This window comes from Mirounga angustirostris, unplaced genomic scaffold (genome assembly GCF_029215605.1).
Source record: "Mirounga angustirostris isolate CCGP_5_RB_7025 unplaced genomic scaffold, mMirAng1.0.hap1 SCAF_16, whole genome shotgun sequence".
Classification (NCBI taxonomy): Eukaryota; Metazoa; Chordata; class Mammalia; order Carnivora; family Phocidae; genus Mirounga; species Mirounga angustirostris.
Genome location: NW_026991724.1, coordinates 42402980 through 42409237, shown reverse-complemented (window position 1 = coordinate 42409237; position 6258 = coordinate 42402980). Strand labels below are relative to the sequence as shown.

The window sequence follows — 6258 nt, the reverse complement described above, 5'->3', positions numbered from 1 at the left end:
GAATGGGCAGGACTTTTGCACCTCATGTGGGAAAGGAGGGAAGGGACCAGCTGATCCCTCTCCACACTTTGAGTCTTGGTGGCTGAAGATGGAGACTCCTCTCCCTGAGGCAGGGAGTCAGGAGGATGAGCTTTTGTTACAGGATGGAGATGATTATGAAATCCAAGATATCCCACATGAACTGGAAACATGAATGCATAGTTCACCAGACAGAAAACGAGAATTGCCAGGTCTCTACTTGGGGGCTAGGTGACTTGGGACATTACATTCCTTGGGCGTGTAGACTAGAGACCAGGTAGCACTTGGTTTGTTGTTCTGCTAGGAGTTTAGATGTTCTTTTACAGGTAGCGTAAATCTGCTGAAGAATGTTTAATGAGGGAGTGATATAATAAATTATGAATTTTAGGAAGATCACTCTGTTGGCATTGTAGAGAAAATTTTTTAAGGATTTTATTTATTTGAGAGAGAGAGAATGGTGGAAGGGCCAGAGGGCATTGTAGAGAAATTTTTTTTTTTTAAGATCTTATTTATTTGAGAGAGAGAGAGAGAAAGTGGTGGGAAGGCTGGAGGGAGAGGGAGAAGCAGAATCCTGGCTGAGCAGGGAGCCTGACGCGGAGCTCAATCATGGAACTCCAGAATCATAACCTAAGCTGAAGGCAGACACTTAACCAACTGAGCCACTCAGGCGCCCCAGCATTGTAGAGAATTAATTAGGAAAGTCTAAGTCCAGTTATTACAGTCTATTTCATTAATCCAGGGATGTGAACTAAGCCTGGGTCATTAGTAATGAAATAAGGGGACATATCTGAGAGTCAGAGTTAACTCTGAAGGGTTTGGTAATAGAGTAGATGAAGGTGGCAGGAAGAGGAAGAGAGAAGTCTAGAACGAGTTGAGCTTGAAGACTATGAAATAAATGGTGATGTGCTAACTAAGATAAAAAATAGGAGGAGGGGCGCCTGGGTGTCTCAGTTGGTTAAGCGTCTGCCTTCGGCCCAGGTCATGATCCCAGGGTCCTGAGATAGAGTCCCGCATTGGACTCCTTGCTCAGTGGGGAGTCTGCTTCTCCCTCTGCCTCTGCCCCTCCCCCTGCTTGTGCTCTCTCTCACTCTCTGACAAATAAATAAATAAAATCTTTTAAAAAATAGGAGGAAAAGATTTGGAAAGAAGAATGGGGTTTGATTATTTACACTAATCAGGGTGTAATTTATATATAGTGAAATGCATAGATCTCAAGTATACAGTTTTTTTTTTTTTTAAGATTTTATTTATTTTTTTGACAGAGAGACATAGCGAGAGAGGGAACACAAGCAGGGCGGGTAGGAGAGGGAGAAGCAGGCTTCCCGCAGAGCAGGGAGCCCGATGCGGGGCTCGATCCCAGGACCCTGGAACCATGACCTGAGCTGAAGGCAGACCACTTAACGACTGAGCCACCCAGGCGCCCCAAGTGTACAGTTCTTTTACATGATTCTGCCACAGTTGATCTCTGTGCCAATGGACACCTGGGCTATTTTTAATGTTGTCACTAATATAAATAAAACTCCTATGAACATTCTTGTAGAAGGCTTTTTGTGGATGTACATTTTTATTTCCATTGGATAAATACCTAGGAGTAGGATTGCCGAATTTAAATCAACAACCTGCTTAAGAGTTCTTCAAAGTGGGAGCGCCTGGGTCGCTCAGTCGGTTAAGCCGCTGCCTTCGGCTCAGGTCACGATCCCGGGGTTCTGGGATCGAGCCCCGCATCGGGCTCCCTGCTCAGTGGGAAGCCTGCTTCTCCCTCTCCCTCTGCCTGCCTCTCTGCCTACTTGTTCTCTCTCTCTCTCTCTCTGTCAAATAAATGAATAAAATCTTAAAAAAAAAAAAGAGTTCTTCAAAGTGTTTGTGCTGTTGTACTCTCTACCAGCAAAATATCAGAGTTCCAGTTGCTTCTGATCTTCACCAACACTTGGTGATGTCAGTCTTTTTACATGTCATCCCTGCACAGGGGCCATGTTAATCTTTGTATTGTTCCAGTTTTAGTGTATGTGCTGAAGTGAACATGTCAGTCTTTTTCATATGAACTATCCTACAGCGGGGTAGAGGTATCTCCTTGTGGTTAATTTGCATTCTGCTGATGATGTATGATGCTGAGACCATTTTCATGTGCTCACTGGTCATGCAGTTGTCTTTTGTTAATTGTCCGCTCAGGCCCTTTAAAAAAATTGGGTTGTATGCTTATTATGAAGTTGTAGAAGCTCTTTATGTATTCTAGATACAAGTCTTTTGTCCGATCATGTATGTACTGAGAACATTAATCCCAAACTATAGCTTGCCAATTAATATTCCTTTTTTTAAGAATGACTATTTTTTTTATTAGTTTCAGAGATAGAATTTGGTGATTCATCAGTTGCATATAACACCCAGTGCTCATTACATCAAGTGCCCTCCTTAAAGCCCACCAATTATCCCTTCCCCCCACCTCTTTTTTTTTAAAGATTTTTATTAATATTTTTTAAAGCATGGGTGGGGAAGGGCAGAGAAAGAGGGAGAGAGAATCTCAAGCAGACTCCCTGCTGAGTGTGGAGCCTGACATGCGGCTCAATCTCATGACCCTGAGATCATGACTTGAGCCAAAATCGAGAGTTGGATACTTAACTGACTGAGCCACCTAGGTGCCCTGCCAATTAATATTCTTTTTAAAAAGATTTTATTTATTTATTTTTGCGAGAGAGAGAGAGAGAGCACGCACGTGAGAGCGAGCAAGTGAGTGGGTGCGCATGGGTGGTGGGAGAGGGGCAGAAGGAGAAGCAGACGCCCTGCTGAGCACGGAGCCCAATGCAGGACTGGATCCCAGGACCCTGGGATCATGCCCTGAGCCAAAGGCAGACGCTTAACCGACGGAGCCACCCAGGCACCCTGCCAACTAATATTCTTAATGCAGTTTTAAATCCTGTATCTTGGGAAGGTGCTTGCAAGTGGATGGACTCTCCCTTCTTCAACTTATGTTCCAATCCTCTTGATCAAACACTCTAGAACCCAATCTTACCAGTGCTCTCCTGGCTTTTGCTGGCACATGCTAGCTTCTTTGGGCTATAGTCCCTTTCCTTCCTTATCAGGCTCAATGGGTTATATTGTGACTCAATACTAATTTTAAGATTAAATCACCATTTGGAGATTAAAATCCTGGTGGCTGGGAAGGACAGGTCCTGAGGATGCACACCCCCTGCAGAGATGGGGGTGGGTGGGTGAACATTGTCTCGTGGGGGAGCGGCCTCTGCATCATCTCCGAGCAAGGGGGAATGAGAGGTTAGCTCTTAATGGGAAGGAGTGGGCTACTTCTGTAGGCTCAGAGGGCTCAGGGGAATCTAGGTATTCAAGATTTTCAGGACCATCAGTCCAGATAATTCATTCCATTTTTCCCCCGCTGGGCTCTGACCTTGGCACAGGAGACTTGCCTTCATGGGGAATTTATCCTTCTGTGGAGTTTGGCTATTGTGACCATTCAGTCTTGGGCCTGGTCCCTGCTCAGCAGGGAGTCTGCTTTTCCCTCTCCGTCTGCCCCTCCCCCCACTTGTTCTCTCTCTCAAATAAATAAATAAAATAAAAAGAAGAACATTCTTCTTCTTTTTTTTTTTCCTATCAAGAACATTCTTGATAAGTAAAACTGGCTTTCCCCCCCACCCTCCATGGTGAGGGCATGGCTTTGAAGAACGCAAGTGATTCTGACAGTTTGGTGCCAGGACCTTGACTTGTGCTCAGGCATCAGCCCCCCTCTGTCACATCTGTTCCTCTGCATCTGGGGGACTGCTATCCTAACTCCTCCTATGCTAGGTAAAATTTTGCCTGCTTTTGAACTTCATGTAAATGAAACCACAGAATATGTACTTTTTTGTGCCCATCTCCTCTCGCTCAGCATTACATTGGTGAGATTCATATGTATGTGGTGTTGCAGATTGCCCATTCTTATTGCTATTTATATTTTCCTTGTGTAAATATTTATCCCTTCCGTGACAGATGGTCGTTACATATGTGATGAGCACAGCAATCATGTTTAGAGAAGGTGACTCACTCTGTTGTACGCCTGAAACGAATGCAACGTACTGTGTCAACTCTACTCAAATAAAAAAAAAAAATTAAAGATACCTGCATGTTTCTGTTGGTATTTACCCATGAGTAGAATGGCTGGGTTGTAAAATATGTGTGTATTCAGCTTTAGCAACTATTGTCAGTTGGTTTTCTAGGACGTTATTTTTTTTGAAATAATAAAATTAGGTCGGAGAAACAACTTTGATGTGTAGGTAACAAAATAAGAGCTGTGAAAATGTGTCCTTGGTTGGGGAGGCAGTGTGGGGCTACACTGTTCAGAGCCTGAAAGGCATGTGAAGGGGAGGCGGGCCAGCTAGTACAATGAAGATGGGGCGAAGTTGAATCTTGGGTCCACTGCTTACATTCTCTCTTACCTTGGCCGAGTGACTTAACCTTCTTCAACCTTAGTTTCCTCATCTGTAAAATGGGGGTAGTACACACCTAAAAGGGTTGTTTTGAAGATGAAATGAATCATGTAGGGAAACTGCTCAGAGGAGGGCCTGGTACCCAAGACACCCCCAAAGTATTCGTTTCTTTCCTTTTGAAGGATTTGATTTGGAGGTATTAGGAGAGTGATAATATTTGAGTGGGAAGCTATATCATTAACTGTATATCCTTTAAAGTGTTTAATAAAATAAAGGTAAGTCTGAGACTGAACTGTTAGAGGCTCAATATCCTAGTTTTATGCTGGTGGTTATGTTTTATGCCAAGCACAGAAAGGGAGTGGGTGCATTTTAGGCTTCTTTCTCAAGATGCCATTTTGCAGAATACACAGACTTGCCCCCATATTTGCAGTGCTTTGAAGAGTAGAAACAACTCACTGCACTCACATGCCAACAGCATCTGTCACAGAGGATGAAGCCCTACAGGTAAAGAGTAGAGACCCAGGATGCAAAAAATTGGTCTTTGTCTCAGCTGTAAAGATGTGGCCATTGCCTTTACAGCCAAAGAAAGGCAAAGCAACAGGATCTGAAGGCTCCAGGTCTTAGAGTGAGCACTGATGTCAGGTACAAGAGAGGGTAAGGAACAGCATCAGGATCTTTACGTTGTACTCACAGATCTCATAAGAATATTAATAAACGGACTTGATGGGAACAAAATGAGGTGAGCTGGTGATGCAGGTGTTTTGTCTGGAGGTAAGGGAGGAGTGAGCAGAGTGGGGGGCATCTTCTGCTTATGCAGGGGGTGTGGGCTGAGTAAAGACTTGTCTTCTTTAAGCTCATTGAGACACAGAGCTTGAATATGTCAGCCTGCTATTTGGTTATCTGTGATCTCTTCCAAATGAACAAAGTACGTGCTGCAGTGAACATCCTGGAGATACTCATCCAGAAACTGTTGTAGACGGGTAACTGTTCTCAAAGCAGATGTAAAAACTGGAAAGCTCTCTGACAGGGAGGCTGAGTGGAATTGTGGCAGCTTCCTCTCTTCTTTCAGTCTCCTACCATGCCAGAATAATCTTCCTAAAATACCACACTGATCATGGGAAAGCCCTCCATTGAAACTTGAGGTGGCTCTCATTGCCTGTAAGATAAGTTTCAGACTTCTCATCCTGGCATTAATGGTTCTCAGTGATTGACCTCATTCTGTTGTGAGCCTTTTTTTTTTTTTAAAGATTTTATTTATTTATTTGTTCAGAGCGAGAGAGTGAGTACAAGCAGGGGAAGGGCAGAGGGAGAGGGAGAAGCAGACTCCCCGCTGAGCAGGGAGCCGGACGCGGGACTCGATCCCAGGACCCTGGGATTATGACCTGAGCTGAAGGCAGCCCCTTAATGGACTGAGTCACCCAGGCGCCCCTAAGCAAGCATTACTGTTAAGAGCTCACGAACTCGTACTTAGTTTAGGCTCACTGAATAGTAAAAAGAAAAGGATGAATTAATTTTAACACTGTTTGAAATTTATAAACGAAATTGTATGAACTCCTAGAATATTCACTTTTGGATCCCGATTATTTTTGACGTTTGAAAGATGACAGCAGTGTGACTTCCCTTTGTGGCAGGTAAGTGCTGCCCCCCAGTTTTATATGTTCGACTCCTGTCTTTGCTGACATTGGGAATGACGTTTCTGGAGAAACTTTCTGAAACACTCAACAGGGGTTAACATCTAGGGCACAGCTAATTTTTCATTTGTAGCTTGTTGGAGTTGACAGATCATTATTTTAACTATGTGGCATATTTAATATCTTCAGTTTAACCC

At 43.8% G+C, this 6258-nt stretch overlaps 1 pseudogene; it reads right to left on the bottom strand.

Annotated features, from left to right (window-relative positions):
- Nucleotides 1-1940: 1940 nt before the first annotated feature.
- On the bottom strand, nucleotides 1941-2040 carry LOC123840245 (U6 spliceosomal RNA; annotated as a pseudogene).
- Nucleotides 2041-6258: the final 4218 nt, after the last annotated feature.